The following is a 19,322-nucleotide window of genomic DNA, read 5'->3' as shown; positions in this document are numbered from 1 at the left end:
AACATAAAGTTGTAGTCAGTCCCAAATAGATTTAACATTAACTCATCTGGTTTTAAAGAAACTGTATTTTTAGGTTTTCATAAAATTAAGCTTTTATTTCTGACTGATAGTATTTTAATCAACTCTAAACCAATTAGAAGCTTGGAGACAATTTTTATTTTCTGTATCATTGTAAATCAATGTTTGTGCTGTAATGAAAAAAAAAGATTCTAAGTAGATTACAGTGTCGTGAAAAGTATAATCAAGGTAAATTTTTGTTTCCCAAAGCTGCATTTATTTTAATTAACAAAATAAGCTGTCCTTGTGCATATAATTATTAAGTCAGCTCAACTTAGCAGCAGCAATTATCTGAACAGAATTGAAATGGTGAGGTTCTGCTGCCCAGTAGAAAACCCTTAAGGAGGATGCCTGAACATCAGTTTGTAGCAAGTGTGCCTCTAGATCTCTTAAAAAAATAAAATAAAGTGCAGGTTTTGGACCGACCAAGTCAAAGTCTGTACTTAAATCCAAATGTCATGCTTTGGCATTCCCTTAAATATTCCATTCATGTTGGAAAACTCTCCAATGTAGCTAAAATAAAGCAGTTCTACAAAGAAATGTGGCTGAAATACCTGCACAGCAATGTAAAGGACTGATTGAGGGCAGATGTCTGCTGGCACGGTCAGCTGTTATTCAGTTTGCAGGACAGTTAGAACTCAATTAATGACAGACATTCTTTGTGTTGCTGTAATGAACAGCAAAATAAATTTTATCACGCTCTGTAAAGATGATAAAGGTCCCAAACACGAGTAAATATAATCCACATATTTTCTGAATAGTTAACTCTTTAATAAATGCCAATTGTAATTATTTAAATCCTTTATTAGGTAAACAAAAAACATAACTACAAACATTTTTCTATTCAATACATCCATAAAAAACACACTTAATATGTGCAAATTTAATTTATTTTTACTTTTAGGGGCTTGGGGGTGTACATTGTCAATGCCTAGGGGTGTAAAACCAGGTAGCACCTCTGATTCTGACTTTTCTTGTGTGCAGTTATTAAAGAAAATGTTAATTTATGTTTTTTAATCCCACGTATGTTAGAGGGCCTGATAAACTGGGTCGGGCTTTCTGGTACAGCACTCGACTGGTTTAAATCCTACTTAAAGGACAGAAACTCTTTTGTGTCAGTAGGTGACTTTACACCAGAGACGACAAAAATCACATGCGGGGTTCCCTAAGGGTCCATCCTGGGTCCCCTCCTGTTTAATATCTACATGTTCCCTCTAGTTCAGATCATAAAAAACAACATCAGGTAGCATAACTATGCAGACGACACACAGCTCTACATCACCATGTCACCAGGTGAAAAGTTTGGAGGAAAAATACACACACAATCTACCAAATTTATTACATTTAAGGCAGTAACATCCAAACTTGCACAAAAAAAGCTAATATTGGGGAGAATAAAAAGATACATGTTCAGGGAGCAAGCATCATGACCGGCTGAAACAGAATGTTCCCCTTTAAACGATTACCATGACTCGCTGTGTAGCAGCTCAAGATAACAAACAACAAACCTCATCACAACATTGGACACAACGTGGTTCGGTTTACAGCAGCCGCACAGAGACGCACGTCACAGCGTCAGGAGTCTTGGGGCAGAGCGTGTCTCTGGACGATGCACAATTACTTTACACTTTGACTTTAATCACATAAAATATGCAAAAATAACAGATTCATCTTTATTAAACACAAACTCCTACATCTGCAACAGAAACATTCACGAGTCACACAAGGCAAAATTTACGCACACACACCATAAAAGAGCATGAAGCTACGTTATACTTCAGGACAGCAGGACTTTAAGGCTGAAGAATTTCATATTTCGTAGTTTCTGAACTTCTGCAGCAGACAGGATGGCGAGTCGGCAGCCCAACGGAAACGTTGATGGTGGTAATCGCCTGGGTTGGTTTGGTTGGTTAGTTCATGGACGTGGAAGCAAAAGGAACAATTAGTGAGAAGTCATAGTAGCTACACCTGGTCTGGCGTTCTGTTAGCTGTGACATCATCCAGGGAAGACAGATCATCCGCTATTACCATCTAATGTAGAACAGATTACTGGATCAATGTGTGCTTCTGTGCTTTTTTGTCTCTCTTGTTGTGTCTCTGCTCTGTCTTCTGTAACCCCAGTTGGTCGAGGCAGATGACCGTTCATACTGAGCCTGGTTCTGCCGGAGGTTTTCCTTCCCGTTAATGGGTGGTTTTTCTTTCCACTGTCGCTTCATGCTTGCTCAGTATGAGGGATTGCAGCAAAGTCATGGACAATGCAGACGACTCTCCATGTGGCTCTACGGTTCCCCAGGAGTGAATGCTGCTTGTTGGGACTTTGATGCAATCAACTGGTTTCCTTATATAGGAAATTTTTGACCAATCTGTATAATCTGACCCAATCTGTATAATATGATTGATTTTGACTTTGTAAAGTGCCTCGAGATGACATGTTTCATGAATTGGCGCTATATGAATAAAATTAAATTGAAGTCATTTCAACAAAAAACCTATGCAGATGTACAGTACCTTGCGAAAGAATAAACATCCATTGAACTTTTCCACGTTTTGTCAAACATCAACCACAAACTGCACCGGGTCTATAGACCAACCCAAAGTGATACTTCATTCTGCCTATTCATTGGGTTTCAGCCCTTTTTAAACGAACAAAAATCAGAAAGGTGTGCATATTTAATGGAATTCACTTACATGAAGATGCGTCATTTGAGGGGATCTGCAATGCCTCCTTGCAGGGACGGTCCTGAATTGTTAACTCTTTAATAAAAGCCAATTATAATTACTTAAATCCTTTATTGGTAAAGTAAAAACATAACTACAAACATTTTTTATTCAATACATGCAAAAAATACATAAACTTAATCTGTGCAAATTTAATTTATTTTTACTTTTAGGGGCTTGGGGGTGTACATTGTCCTAAAGTTACAGATTTTACTGAGCAAATAATTCTTTAAAAGCTTATTTTTTTTATCAAATAATGTTTTGTTTAACTCAGGATTTGTAATGTTCTGTTGTCGTTTAGGTTATTTGTTCAGTTTAGTTATCTTTTCTGTCTTAGGATTTATTTCTGTTTCTTGTTTTGGATTTATGCTTAGCCTGTTTTTGTTATCTGGGGTCCGTTCTTCGTACGTCGCTAACTCAGTTAGCAGGATTTCATTGTTGACGATTTGGCATGATCTTGGATCGTTTGGTTCTTCGAAAGACTTCCTGCACTTGTTGTCATAGCAACATGTGCGCCAGCTTAAGCCTGCTCGAGAGCAGGCTTATTTCTTGTAAACAAGATTAGATCACGGCTGTATAAGCGGAGGAGATAGGGAAGTCTGTCGTAGCCATGTCCATTTTTACGACAGCAACCTGTTGCGGAAGGTGCAAGAATAATTTGCAGAGTTTTTCGAATTAATCGCGTATTGCGCAATAGACAGGATCCTTTAGCGCAGCGCGACAGTGAAATTGTAGAGAGATTTCTCTTGGTGGCTGTTATAAACAGACAAACATCATTTAACAGTGGCTTTTAAAGAGGAAAAAGTGATGTTGGAGCCATAAATATAAAATATTTAAGTGATTTGTATGATAGTTTGCTTTTTATTTTTTATCATATTCAGTAAGAAGATTTGTTCGGTCCATTTTATTGTGAAGTTTAGTTTTACTTTGAAAGGCTTGCTTCCTGTCGAGCCGTATATTGTATTAAAAAAAAAACTATGGACGGATTATCTAGACACGGAGCAATACAGTTTTACCGTGTAAACTGTGGACGACTTGGAAAAGGAAGATTTTCGTTTTTTATGGATAAAGATTTTTTTTGTTAAAATTCCCAGTTTGCACATGTCCTTTACTTCCAGTGTCTAAGGAATGACACTGAAATTTGGATCTCTTGACATAACAAGTGCCTTTTTAAAATAAAGCGTAATAATTAAAGGCTACCATTTTGTAGAATATTCTTGTATTTCACTTTTACTTGTCCCCATGTTCTAGTGGGTCCCGTGGAGGCTCTGATATAAAAGAACAAATAATATCAAATTATTAAAATGCAAAAATACATACTGTAGAATGTGATAGAAACATCTACCATGGACAGTATTTACCCTCTCTCCTGGCTTTAACAGATTTTGAGGTGTTTTAATTAATGACTCAAATTCAGCATAACCTTCCAAGCTCTTGTTCTGCTTGGGAGAAAAACTGTGGGCGTTCTTTGGCCATGCTGAACAGCCAATAGCAGCGTTGCTGATCAATGTTTCTACTATCGATACATTTCCCCTTTTAAACAAACGCATGAACGTGCAGTTGTCTCAGATAACTCAATCCAGCCATACTAATCATAAACAACAGGTGTGTTTGAAGAACCCACTTAGCCGGATCACGATTAGCCGGATGAAATCATCTTGGATGTGTCATTTGATCTCGGATGTTTTAAGCAACATACGAAGAACGGACCCCTGGCCTTTGTTGTTAGTTTTTATTTCAGCCCGTGTCCGTTTAGTCTTATTCCTTACCTTAGGTTTTTGTTTATCAATCTTATGCTCCCTTTATCACCTCCACCTGTTTTTGTTAATTAGCCCCGCCCGGCTCTCCTGTTCTATTGCCTATTTAAGCCCGTCTTCGTTTTCGGTTAGTTGCCGGAATATCTCCACTTGTCCCTGTCCGCTACCTCCTGGTAAGAGCATTGCAGCCTCTGTTTAAATTCTCTGTCTGTTGCCCTGCATGATCTCTCCTGTTTTTGAGTTTGTCCCAGCCTTTGCCTTTTTGTCAACCTGGAGGATCCATCAGTTCGGTTTTTTTTTGGCTGACGTCACTTCCGGTTTGCGGTAAGGCGTATTGTATCACTTCCTGTTTTCACTGCGTGAGCAACGGTTTGTTGCTCCAGATTCTCTCGCTTTTATCTTTAATCTCTTTGCTGTAACATCTGTTTCTAACACATAAGCACTTTTAAAACATTTTCTGTTGCTGCACATCACGCTTGGGAACTCCTCGTGTTTCACGGTTTGCTCTCTTGGCGTGGTAGAAGACTTTAGCCTAGCCTAGCTTTAGCTCCACAATGGCTTCCTCTCCTACTATTACTTCAGCTTCTCCGTCTCTGACTAAGTCTCCCCTTATCTCCTGCTCTCTGTGTCAGATGTTTAGCTATTCCTCTGCCTCCTTTAGTGATAATGGTACTTGTAATAAATGTAGTGTTTTTGTAGCTTTGGAGGCGAGGGTGTCAGAATTAGAGTCCCGGCTCCGTGCTATGGAAAGACCAGCTGATAGCCGCCCCTCTGCTAGCGCGGAGCCACATAGACCTAGCGTTAGTTCACTTAGTGGTCCTCCAGAAGCACCCGAGCAGCCGGGTAAGCAGGCCGGCTGGGTGACAGTTCGTAGGAAGCATAGCTCTAGATTTCAGCCCCCAGTTCACCACCAACCCGTCTGCGTTTCAAACAAATTTTCCCCACTCAGCGACACACCTGCTGAGAAGCCGATCCTGGTTATTGGGAGCTCAATAGTCAGACACGTGGCACTAGAGACACCAGGGACCATAGTTAAATGCCTGCCAGGGGCCAGAATACAGTAAGATTGTTATTCACGCTGGCGGTAATGACACCCGATCACGCCGATCGGAGGTCACTAAAGTTGGTGTTGCTTCGGTGTGTGAGTTTGCTAAAGCAATGTCGGACTCCGTAATTTTCTCTGGTCCCCTGCCTGATTTGACCAGTGATGACATGTTTAGCCGCATGTCATCATTCAACCGCTGGTTGTCTAGGTGGTGTCCTGAAAACGACGTGGGCTACATTGATAACTGGAGAACTTTCTGGGGAAAACCTGGTCTGATCCGGAGAGACGGCATCCATCCTACTTTGGATGGTGCAGCTCTTCTTTCTAGAAATCTGGCCGGATTTATTAGTCCTCCTAAATGCTGACAACCCAGGGTCCAGACCAGGAAGCAGAGCCGTAGTTTAACACACCTCTCTGCAGCTTCTGTACTGTTACCCATCCATTATCCTATTGAGACGGTGTCTTTCCCACGGCCAAAACTTAACAGATCAAAAACTTATCTAAAAAGGAACAAATCTTAAAAACCTAAAATCAATACGGTTCACCTTGAACCTAAAAATAAAACAATTAAATGTGGTCTATTAAATATAAGGTCTCTCCCTCCAAAGACTTTGTTAGTTAACGAATTGATTTCTGATAAACAGACTGATTTGTCTTGTCTCACAGAAACCTGGCTACAAGAGGACTACGTTAGTATAAATGAGTCAACTCCCTCCAATTATTCAAATTTCCACATTCCCAGATCTGTGGGAAGAGGAGGAGGAGTGGCAACCATCTTTCAGTCTGATTTATTAATTAGTCCCAGGCCAATTAATAACTACAGTTCTTTTGAACATTTAACCCTCAGTTTCCCTCATCCAAACTGCAAAGCAATAAAACCTCTTCTGTTTGTTGTTTTGTATCGTCCACCAGGCCCTTACACTCAGTTTTTGGATGAGTTGTCAGATTTCTTATCTGATTTGGTGTTAAATACTGATAAGGCTATTATAGTGGGTGATTTTAACATCCATGTTGACACAGAATGTGATAACCTTAGTGTAGCCTTTAAAACTATCCTAGATTCAATTGGTTTTGCTCAAAATGTGCATAAACCGACGCACTCTTGGCTCCATACTTTAGACCTTGTGCTGACATATGGCATTGATTGTGAAGAATTAACAGTATTTCCTCACAACCCTGTCCTATCTGATCATTTTTTAATAACATTTGAGTTTAATCTAACTGAGTTCTCCACCCCCAAAAGAGGGTTCCATTATAGTAGATCTTTATCGGATAATGCTGTATCAAAACTTAAAGAGTCTGTCCCCTTTTTAATATCCTCCGTATTGCAGAAATGCCCTGTAGATGGCAGCAATGTTGTTTCTTCCAATTCACAAATAGATGTCTTTGTAAACGGTATGACTTCGTCATTGCGTTCTGCATTAGACAATGTAGCTCCCTTGAAAAAGAAGGTGATTATTCACAGGAAGCTGGCTCCTTGGTTTAATTCAGAGCTGCGTTCCTTGAAGCACAATGTTAGGAAATTGGAGAGAAAATGGCGCTCTACACACCAAGAGGAATCCTACTTAATCTGGAAGAACAGTCTATTGTTGTATAACAAGACCCTTCGCAGAGTTAGAGCAGCATATTTTTCATCATTAATTGAGGAGAATAAGAATAATCCTAGATTTCTCTTCAGTACAGTTGCCAAACTTACCCAGAGCCACAGCTCTGTTGATCCATCCATTCCCTTAGCTCTTAGCAGTAATGATTTTATGGGATTCTTCATAAATAAAATTGATTCCATTAAAAATAAAATAATTGGCATCCTCCCAAACATGATTACCTCATCCTCAGTAAGTGAGGCAGCATTGGAGGAATCCTTAGAACCTGCGCAGTGTCTGAACTGTTTAAAAGCAGTAGAGCTTTCTGAGCTATCTAAAATTTTAGCTTCATCTAAACCTTCTACCTGTATGTTAGACCCAATCCCAACCAAGTTGTTTAAGGAGGTATTCCCTCTGATCAGTGGTCCTATTTTAGACATGATTAATCTATCCTTGGTAAATGGATATGTACCACAGGCTTTTAAAGTAGCTGTTATTAAACCTTTACTTAAGAAACCATCTCTTGATCAAGATGAGTTAGTAAATTACAGACCTATATCTAATCTTCTTTTCTTATCTAAAATTCTTGAGAGAGTAGTTGCTAATCAACTATGTGAACATTTACAAAGTAATGACCTACTTGAGGAGTTTCAGTCAGGCTTCAGAGCTCATCATAGCACTGAAACAGCTCTGGTGAAGGTCACCAATGATATTCTCATGGCCTCAGATAATGGACTTGTGTCTATACTTGTCCTGTTAGATCTCAGTGCTGCATTTGATACAGTTGATCACAATATTCTCCTACAAAGACTTGAGCATACTGTAGGGATTAAGGGAAAAGCATTAGGCTGGTTTAAATCTTATCTGTCGGACAGATTCCAGTTTGTTCATGTTAATAATAAATCTTCCTCAAACTCTAGGGTCACTTGTGGAGTACCACAGTGTTCAGTCCTTGGACCAATTCTATTTACTATATATATGCTTCCGATTGGCAAAATTATCAGACAGCATGGGATTAATTTCCACTGTTATGCTGATGACACTCAGCTATATTTATCCATAAATCCTGATGAATCCAATCAGTTACTTCGACTGCAGTCATGTCTTGATGACATCAAAAGCTGGATGACTTTAAATTTCCTGCATTTAAATTCTGACAAGACAGAAGTTGTAATCTTTGGGCCAGAGTCTTCAAAAAATAAAGTTCTTAATCAATCCCTTAATCTGGATGGCATTAACTTGGCCTCTGGTAATAAAGTTAAAAATCTTGGTGTTTTCGACCAAGACATGTCATTTAAATCCCATATTAAACAGGTTTCCAGAGTTTCCTTTTTTCACCTCCGGAATATCGCCAAAATTAGAAAAATTCTGTCCAGGAGTGATGCTGAAAAACTAGTCCATGCATTTGTTACTTCAAGGCTGGACTATTGTAATTCTTTACTATCAGGAAGTCCACAAAATGCAGTTCGAAGTCTTCAGCTGATTCAAAATGCTGCGGCAAGAGTTCTGATGAAAATCAACAAGAGGGATCATATGTCTCCAATTTTAGCTTCCCTTCATTGGCTTCCTGTTAAATCAAGAATAGAATTTAAAATTCTTCTTCTAACGTATAAAGCCCTTAATAATCAAGCTCCATCATATATCAGAGCTCTGATTACCCCGTATGTTCCTAACAGAGCACTTCGCTCTCAGACTGCAGGTCTGCTGGTGGTTCCTAGAGTCTCTAAAAGTAGAATGGGAGGCAGATCCTTTAGCTATCAGGCTCCTCTCCTGTGGAACCAACTCCCAGTTTTGGTCCTTGAGGCAGACACCCTATCTATTTTTAAGACTAATGTTAAAACTTTCCTTTTTGACAAAGCTTATAGTTAGAGTGGCTCATACCCTGAGCTATCTCTATAGTTGTGCTGTGATAGGCCAAGGCTGCTGGAGGACATCAGGGTCTAATTTTCTCACTCTACTGATTTCTACTGTTCTTCAGTCTACTGTTCTCCAGTTTTGCATTGTATTACATTGAAATGTCATCATTTCAGCTTTTAACTTTTTGCTCTCTCTCTTTTTCTTCATAGTAGGTACACCTGGTCTGGCGTTCTGTTAACTGTGACATCATCCAGAGAAGACGGCTCACCCACTACTACCATCTAATGTAGAACAAATTACTAGATCAATGTGTGCTTCTGTGCTTTTTTGTTTCTCTTGTTGTGTCTCTGTTCTGTCTTCTGTAACCCTAGTCGGTCGAGGCAAATGACCGGTCATACTGAGCCCGGTTCTGCCGGAGGTTTTTCCTTCCCGTTAATGGGTGGTTTTTCTTCCCACTGTCGCTTCATGCTTGCTCAGTATGAGGGATTGCAGCAAAGCCATGTACAATGCAGATGACTCTTCCTGTGGCTCTACGCTTCCCCAGGAGTGAATGCTGCTTGTCGGGACTTTGATGCAATCAACTGGTTTCCTTATATAGGACATTTTTGACCAATCTGTATAATCTGACCCAATCTGTATAATATGATTAAACTTGACTTTGTAAAGTGCCTTGAGATGACATGTTTCATGATTTGGCACTATATAAATAAAATTGAATTGAATCATCTCTGTCAATAAATAACTTTTTTAGCATCAGCTCCGTGTTTGGCTAAACTTTGGATTCACCACAAGCAATTCATTACAGGATTTGCATTGTGAATGGGTTGAAACACATACCAAATGTTGTTCTAAATTAGTTAAGCTAGTTTAACCTCATCCACTTTCTTTGAGATGAACTTTGGTTCTTTGACTTAGATCTGCAGTGATCCAGGATTCACTGAATCGTTCTGATGACGATAAACCCTTTTAATTGTCTTTTGTGTGGACATAGTTCCGTCATTTCTTTCGTAATTTCTTTTCTGTCATTTCTTCATTTTGCTTAGTAGTTTCCTTTAGGTTTCACTAGTCTAGTAGAGAGGATTTGTTGATTGGAATATGGTGTTAATTCAGATAAACAGCATTAGCTCATTTTATTTGTGTTAATAAATTCTTGAACTTGAAGAGAAGTTGTCATTCCTTTATTCTATATGTGTGCTTAGTTTGCTGTTTAAAGAAGCCAGTACTCAAATCATTCCTTTCGACTAATGTCCTAATATCAGCTGTTTGGGCTGTTATTCACCAGATAATACCTAACAGACAGAGAAATAGTTATTAAACATTAAATAACTTAGAACAATGTGTAATTGAAAAACATTTTGTTGAGCAGATTTATGCTCTGGGGGAACAATAACTGGGTCCCCTGCTTTAAATACTTAGCAGGACATCCCTTTATCTTCTCCTATCACATTTCTTAGGGGTGGAGCAAACAGAGAGAGGGAGATCAGGTTTTCTGGACAATTTAGATCCAGAAACAAGTAAGGAGGATAAGTTTGTGTCTGGTGAACCAAATCTGTCTTGATTTGGGTAAATGAGCTGGATCTTTATCTGGTCTGGGCTCATTTTCAATTTTCCGACAGAGGACTATTAATTTTTTTAATTTAAGATGTCCTTGTAGGTTAAAAACTTCATGGTGCCATGCCTTCTAGAGAAGGCTCCCAGGGTTTTTGGCAGACAAACAAGCACCATAGATCCTCCACCGCACTTAGCAGTGCTGATGGTCTTTTAAACAATTTCACCTGTTTCATCTTATAAGTAGACTATAGCTCTTTTTCATGTTAACTTTTGTGATGGTAAGATTATTTTTTCCCCCTGCCTCTCAAAAACTCGGTTGATATTTAATAGATGCTATGGAAACTTGGTGACCTCGCTAATCTCCTCGCTGTGCATGATAAGATAAATGTTGAACTATGGAGGGCCAAAAGTGGCATGCAGACCCAAATGAATACGTAATATAATGAATGTTGACATACATGATAATTTAAATAAAACTGGAAATACATTCATTTAATTATTCTACACATGATTGTTTCTGTGACAGCAAAAACTTTAAAAAAAATGATCAGATAATCAGAAAATATATCCTAAAATGACCTTTTGTGATGCTACACTGGGTAGAAGATCTAAGTTTCAACCAAATGACAGTTTCTACAGGAAATGCACTCTTTACACAAACTTACATTTTATTAGAACCAAAACATTTCTGAAAAATCCTCAAAATATGGAGCAGTGAACTTTTCAAAATCAGTAAATAGGTGGAGGAGGTCAAAGGTTAGATTTACAGCTCTGCTCCTTATACTGCAGGCTGTAAAAACTTGATAACACTCCCTCTTCTTCCTGCTCTCCAACACAGCTTGAGGCTGGGTGGAGCCAACATCTGCTGAGGCTGAAAGCTGATTGGCTGCAGCCTCTCTGCTCTGACACATCATCAGATCAGAGCTCAAATCTCTTTCTGTTATCAGGAAGTGAAAATCACGCAGTCACTGTGACTGAGAGGAGAAATGGAGCAGAACCAGCTGGACCGAGAAACCATCTCCTGTTCGATCTGTCTGGATCTACTGAAGGATCCGGTGACTACTTCCTGTGGACACAGCTACTGTATGAAGTGTATCAAAGCACACTGGGATGGAGAGGATCAGAAAGGAATCCACAGCTGCCCTCAGTGCAGGGAGACGTTCATACCGAGGCCTGTTCTGAAGAAAAACACCATGTTAGCAGCTTTAGTGGAGCAGCTGAAGAAGACTGGACTCCAAGCTGCTCCTGCTCATCACTGCTATGCTGGACCTGAAGATGTGGCCTGTGATGTCTGCACTGGAAGAAAACTGAAAGCCATCAAATCCTGTTTAGTCTGTCTGGCCTCTTACTGTGAGAAACACCTTCAGCCTCATTATGATTCAGCTCCATTAAAGAAACACAAGCTGGTGGAGCCCTCCAAGAACCTCCAGGAGAACATCTGCTCTCATCATGATGAGGTGATGAAGATGTTCTGCCGTACTGATCAGAAGTGTATTTGTTATCTCTGCTCTGTGGATGAACATAAAGGCCACGATACAGTCTCAACTGCAGCAGAAAGGACGGAGAGGCAGAGAGAGCTCCAGGTGAGACGGGAAAACATCCAGCAGAGAATCCAGGACAGAGAGATAGATGTGAAGCTGCTTAAGAAGGACATGGAGGCCATCAACCGCTCTGCTGATAAAACAGTGGAGGACAGTGAGAAGATCTTCACTGAGCTGATCCGTCTCATCAAGAAAAGAAGCTCTGATGTGAAGCAGCAGATCAGATCCCACCAGGAAACTGAAGGGAGTCGAGTCAAAGAGCTTCAGGAGAAGCTGGAGCAGGAGATCACTGAGCTGAAGAGGAAAGACGCTGAGCTGAAGCAGCTCTCAGACACAGAGGATCACAACCAGTTTCTCCACAACTACCCCTCACTGTCAGCACTCAGTGAGTCTACACACTCATCCAGCATCAAGATCCGTCCTCTGAGCTACTTTAAGGATGTGACAGCGGCTGTGTCAGAGCTCAGAGATAAACTACAGGACATCCTGAGAGACGCAAGGACAAACGTCTCACTGAGACTGACTGAGGTAAATGCTTCACTCTTAGAACCAGAACCAAAGAGCAGAGCTGGATTCTTGAAATATTCATGTGAAATCACACTGGATCCAGACACAGCACACAGTTATCTGTTACTATCAGAGGGGAACAAGAAGGTCACAAGGTTGAATCAACCTCAGTCTTATTCTAATCACCCAGATGGATTCAGTGATTGTCTTCAGATTCTGAGTAGAGAGAGTCTGACTGGACGTTATTACTGGGAGGTGGAGAGGAGAGGGAAATTTATGTAGCAGTTTATGTTTACATTGCATACCAGCAATTACATTGAATATCAGCAGAGCAGGCGGGGATGAATGGGGATTTGAATGGAATCACAAATCTTGGGTATTAGATTGGGACCAAAACAGTCTTCAATTTGGTCACAACATCTGGACCTTAGTCTAAGATCCAGTTTCCTCCAGAGTAGGAGTGTACCTGGATCACAGAGCAGGTATTCTGTCCCTACAGTGTCTCTGAAACCATAACTCTCCTCCACAGAGTCCAGACCACGTTCACTCAGCCGCTACATGCTGGAGTTTCAGTTGGTCTTAGAGATTCTGCTGAGTTCTGTAAACCCAAATAGACAGAATCCACAGAAGGTTCAGTTAGTTTGATTCTAATTTCTAATTCTCCAGCAGATGTATTTTCTTAATCATTATTGTTTTATGTCTAAACTGCACATAAACAAATAGAGATTGTCAAAACTTTTTTTCTTTATACCTGATGTTCTGGTTGTGTTGAATTTGGTAATTTCTCAAAATTTTTTATCTAAAACAGCTCCACCCACACCACGGCTCACGTGCTTGGCCGCCTCGTCTGCAGCTCCTGCCGCTACTACCGCAGCAGCAGCTGGAGTTCCTGCAGGAGCAGGTGTCAGGAAGATCAGAGACAGGAAGACCCAGGTTTTAACCAGACAAAGAGGTTTCAGATAAAGCAGGTTAATTATTAGTTATCGGCAAAACAGTGGTCAAAATCATAATCCAAAAATTATACAAACAAAGGCAGTCCAAAAAACTCATACTGGGAGGTGGCAAACTTAAATGATCCAGAAGTAGACAGTACAGGAAAAAATGTGGAACTTAAACTCACCGGACACTTGACATGGAAAGACACAACTGACATGACTAGAATTGACAATGAACTGGCAGGGAAGTGGCAGAGGAGGGAGGCTTAAAAAGGCAGGAGAACAAAGGAGAGAGAGAGAGCCAATTAACCATAAACAGGTGGATGTAATCAGAGGTTGGGAAAGAGGCTGCAGGAGGAACCGAGCTGACAGAAAACACATGGAAAGGAACAGACACTAGACCAACCCTAGAACATAAATAACCACGAAGAACGAACCTAAGATAGAAGATAAACTAAGACTACACAGAGCACCGAAAGGAGATCAGAACTAAATACAAAGACCGGGTAAATTAAAACAGTACAGAAGCTGAAGACTCTAAAACCAGACAGAACAGAAACAAAACCTGAGGTGGAAGACAAGACTAGCTGATCAAATAATAAACATAAACCAAAACAAAACCCAAATCATGATAGCAGGAGTTCCTGCAGCAGCAGGAGCTGGAGTTCCTGCAGGAGCGGGAGTGGCAGCGGCGGCCTTGTGATCAGTAGCATCCTCTCTTTCATGCCCGGCTCCTCCCGGCGCAGACGCCAGGCTCGCCTGCGTAGGATCACCGCCACAGCGCTCCCCGAGGCCCAGCCAGAGGCCACTGCACCGACTGGGCCGACGTCACGTCTCTCCCTGGTGAGTCGGCCGGGTTTTATTGCTGCTGCTCGGGTGAGTCTGGCCAGAGCGCCCCGGATCCAGGAGACCCAGCTGTGGGACTTGTTCTACGGGGACAGGGACGACCTTTCATCTTTTGGTCCACCCCTGTTTCCGCCATCGAGAATCCTGCAGTCTGCGAGGGTGCATCGCACGCCACAGCCCAAGTTCCTTAGCTTCTTTTGATCTTGATTAAGCTTAGTAGTTTTACTTAACTACGGGCGCCGCACATGGCAGCCCACTGCTCAGTGGCGCCTGCAGAAATATTTCATAGGGGGCCAGATGGAGCCACTTAAACTCTTGGGGTGGCACTAAAACTAAAAGCTGTAATTTCAGGATTTTATTCTACTGTTGTAGTAAAGCTGCATGTAGAAAACAGGCAGAATAAGAAAGACTTAAGTAAACGCCTACTAATATTTTGTGGTTTTTAATGGTTTTCTGAAATTTTAATGTTCCTAATGATCTAATGTGCATAGCCCAATAATAGCACAGTTAACATTTTGAGTTGAACAACAATACATTTTTATTGCGTAATTACATTAGGAATAAGGTGTACATTTATTAATGTATTGGAAAACAAAACAGTTACTAAGTGAAGTAGATACTGGCAGATACAAATAAGTGCAATAGAAGCCAAGGAAGAGCGTCTGTCTTGCTGGCTGTGCATGATAGGATGAAATGCTAAACTGACGCTACTACAATAGACACTGGCCAGTGGGGTGGCCAGGACATGGCACAGGGGGGCCATGGCCACCCCTGGCCACCCCCTGGAGGCGCCCCTGCCACTGCTCCCCAAAGGTGATGGGTTAAAAGCATAGAACAAATTTTGTTGTAATGTATGTTTCAATGACAATAAAGATGATATTACTATTATTGCTATTATTACTTAAGGTTCAGTATTCTACTAGAAAGGATCTGTTGATTGGAATATGGTGTTAATTCAGATAAACAGCATTATATAGTGATGTTCTATGGATGCTCATTTTATTTCCGTTAATAAATTCTTGAACTTGAAGAGATGTTGTCATTCATTTATTCTATATGTGTGCTTAGTTTGCTGTTAAAAGAAGCCAGTGCTCAAATCATGCATTTCAACTATTGTTCTAATATCAGAATGATTGTTATGTGGGACAATCCATTTATAACCCGTGAACCACTTCTAAGGGAAAAAAATTAATAGATAAAAGACATTTCAGTTTCCTCCACGTCGAGAGGAGCCAGTTGAGGTGGCTCGGGCATCTGGTCAGGATGCCTCCTGGACGCCTCCCTGGTGAGGTGATCCGGGCACGTCCCACCGGGAGGAGGCCCAGGGGAAGACCCAGGACACGCTGGAGGGACTATGTCTCTCTGCTGGCCTGGGAACGCCTTGGGATTCCCCCGGAGGAGCTGGCCCAAGTGGCCGGGGAGAGGGACGTCTGGGCCTCCCTACTGAAGCTGCTACCCCCACGACCCTACCCCGGATAAGCGGAAGTGACGGACGGACGGCGCTTCAGTTTCTAGACGCAGATGAGCGAGCTGTATTTATTTCAGATCCACGGATTTAGCGAGACTTTCTCATTTTACTCGCATTGAAAGTTTTGTCTCAGTGCACCAGCTGACCAAACCTAGCCTGGCCAGCCAGACTGAATTACACAGACAGTAAATCAGTCTGGTAAACGACTCCTAGCAAATGGAAAGACGACAAACCTAAAAGACCCAGGCTATGGTTTACCCCAGAAAACCATGGCCTGGGGCTTTTAATCCTGCGGCTTGTAATGGAAAAGTGGCTGTTAATACAGACAGGAACACATTTGCTGCCACCTCAGCTAAAGATGTGTAAGAAGCCTTCAACAAACTTTATTACCACATTTTTACCTCCATCAGATTATGAACATAACCAACTTGATTTCCCAGGTGGTCCAGGTCCACCTCATAATTACGTTATCCATATTCCCCAACTTGAGTCTCTTGCTCAGGACATAGAACATTTTGACCCAGATAATCAGGATTCAAACATTCATGATTATCTGCAGGAAGTCGAACGTTGTCTTTTTGACCTGACCATTCCCTCATCTTGTGAGAAACTAAAGCTTATTTGGCAAACAACAACCATACATTTTCATGTTTTCATTAAAGCTCTTCCTCCAGCGATTCAAGACAGTTATTCAGCTCTTTGAGAGAACAATATTCTGTGTACAGGGATCAGGCCTCTATACCTCTTGACGCTTTTGCTGTTCTTCAAGAAGAAAATGAAACACCCAAAAAATATTACTATTGCTTAAGGAACATTTATTCTCAGGGATGTAATTCTCCAGGTCCTGAAGAGGACCCACTTTTAAGCCTTTGTTCCCTCAATCTACATGAAAGTGTACAATATGATGTGACCATGCATTGAAGGGAAAATAAATTGTCCATGCAAGATGTCCACAGACATGCTCAGTTTCTTTGGAACACTCAGCTTAGTGTCTTAAACCTCCAAACAGGAGAGAGGCATAAGAAAACCCACAAAATCAGTTCTCCAGGGATCCAACAGCCTGATAGGAGTGAAGACAGGCTGCTGCCAAAGCCTAAGCTGCCAGATAAAACTCAACATCATCACAATGCAAAACCAAAAGGTAACATTGGTAAAAGGTGGAGCCATTCCCAAGAAATGATTACAAAGGAAAACTTTGAATGTATCTGCAGAGCTGTTCTCAAAGAGTTTGTTGCATGTTTAACAAAATTAAACAGAATACAAATACAGAATACAAAATTAATCGAATACAAAAGTAACTCCGAAACTGATCGTGTCCCAGCGTATGATAAGGTTGAAAATAATTTCTAACACGGTTTAACCCTTTGTTATTGTTTAAGGACTTAAGAAAATGATGGTTAAAAAACAGGTTTACAATGGATTTTAGAAATTTTGGGTTTTAATTTGTGTGCATGTTTATATATTTTAATTAGGGTCAGTCATCTGCCAGACATGCCCCAATCTCTCAAGGAGAGTCTGCACTGGGGGAGACAAGCTTCCATGCAGGCCACATGGGGCTCAAAGACTCACAAGCATCTTCAGGGTTGGCCAGGCTGAGTAAAGTCTGTTTTCTGTGAAACTAACATCATAATCAAATCAGTGGTGGTTTCTCTAAGCTGTGCAGGAGAAAACTGACATGGGAGCTGAGCCACTATCAAGCAGGAGTGCAGAGATCCCATGCTGAGACCCCCTTTCACAGCCCTGAGACCCACATAAAGGACCCAAAGCCGCGTCCTAACACCCACGTTTTGACTAGCAGCATAGCTGCCTATAGCTGGTCAGACAAACAGCCCTCACCCTACTTGCTTCAATTCAAACTAGATGGCCAAAGTGAACCGAACTATAGCAGAGGCATAGACGGGTTTGGCAGAGTTGAACAGGGAAAGTTACATAGTTTACTTGATGGTCTCATATATATATATATATATATATATATATATATATATATATATATATATATATATATATATATATACACATATATCTATATATACATATATATATCTATACATATATATATATATGTATAGATAGATAGATAGATAGATAGATAGATTAAAAATATAGAAATTAATAAATAAAAATAAATAAAAAAATTTTTTTTGCACGTTTAAAAAAGAACAGCTTTACACCTTCAATTTTGTGAGTATACTCTTTTCTTAGGTTATAAACTTGCTCCTACTGGTCAGTCTCATTGTTCTCATGTTTTATTTATTTATTTATTTATTTATTTATTTATTTATTTATTTATTTATGTGTGCTCAATGTGAATCTGCATGTTTGCATTTGCCTTTCACTTTGCTGCATTTTCTCCTGAGTTTCTCCGCTGTGGAAGAAGAAAGGACCTATTCTACTCACTGAGCTATATAATACACTGGAGTGCTGATTTTGCCGAAAAACTGAAGTCACTGGCCGCCATCTTGCTACTCCCTACTCTCACAGAATCCCATAGGATTTGGTTGCAACAACAAGCAGTTTTCTGGCTGTGTGAAAATGTTTCACAGGTAATTCTACAGTCAGTGGATGTACTAACACTATCAACTACTAGGAAATTAGGTTCTGAAATATTTTACATGTTATTCATATTAAATGTGTATATATATATATATGTGTATATATAAATATATATATATATATATATATATATATATATATTTTATTTTTTTTATTTTTTTTATTTTTAAATAAATAAAATACCAGAACATACCATAAAAGTATATGGCATTTGACATTTTAAAAGTTTTAAGCCCCCTGAACATGAGAAAATCCTCGTTATTCGATGCTGTAGCGCACATGTTCCCTAGTTACTGGGGGAAAATAGGGAGTACCAATATGGCGGCTGGTGGCTTCAAAGCGACTCGTTCTAACAGCGGCTATTAGCACTCCAGTGTATTATATAGCTCAGTGATTCTACTGTGGTGACGAAAAGCCCTCCGCCGCTAGATGGCGCTAAAAGGCGGGTTGACGTCACTACGTTGAAGGCTATATGGCCAGAGAGCGCGAGAAGCCGTCGCCGGGTGCGGTGGCGCGCGCCTGTAATCCAAGCTACCGGGAGGCTGAGGCTGGCGGACCGTTTGAGCTCAGGAGCTCTGAGCTGCAGTGGACTATGCCGATCGGGTGTCCGCACTAAGTTCGGTATCGATATGGTGCTCCTGGGGGAGCCCGGGACCACCAGGTCGTCTAAGGAGGGGTGCATCGGCCCAGGTCGGAAACGGAGCAGGTCAAAGCCCCCGTGCCGCTCAGTAGTGGGATCGCGCCTGTGAATAGACGCTGTAGCGCAGCCTGAGTAATACAGCGGGACACAGTCTTTTTACTCCAGCTGCACCATCACAACACCTCTTTCACTCCCTGCTGCAGCAACCAAACACCTGAAAGCGCCACAAACCTCATCTTTTACACCCCACGGCCACGCAGGAGT

General features: G+C 40.9%; 1 long non-coding RNA gene and 1 pseudogene across 1 annotated transcript; one reads left to right on the top strand and one right to left on the bottom strand.

Annotated features, from left to right (window-relative positions):
• Nucleotides 1-1,716: 1,716 nt before the first annotated feature.
• Nucleotides 1,717-2,802, bottom strand: LOC118557147. The gene is made up of 2 exons (XR_004927648.1): nucleotides 2,746-2,802; nucleotides 1,717-1,949 (listed from the first exon to the last, which is right to left on the bottom strand). It is a non-coding gene; the product is annotated as an uncharacterized LOC118557147 (long non-coding RNA).
• An 8,752-nt stretch (nucleotides 2,803-11,554) lies between these two features.
• Nucleotides 11,555-13,339, top strand: LOC105924414 (annotated as a pseudogene).
• The last annotated feature ends 5,983 nt before the right edge of the window (nucleotides 13,340-19,322 follow it).

The sequence above is a fragment of the Fundulus heteroclitus genome, chromosome 22, assembly GCF_011125445.2.
Source record: "Fundulus heteroclitus isolate FHET01 chromosome 22, MU-UCD_Fhet_4.1, whole genome shotgun sequence".
NCBI classification, from domain to species: Eukaryota; Metazoa; Chordata; class Actinopteri; order Cyprinodontiformes; family Fundulidae; genus Fundulus; species Fundulus heteroclitus.
The sequence above is the reverse complement of the archived record's forward strand: the minus strand, read 5'-3'. Positions and strand labels throughout refer to the sequence as shown.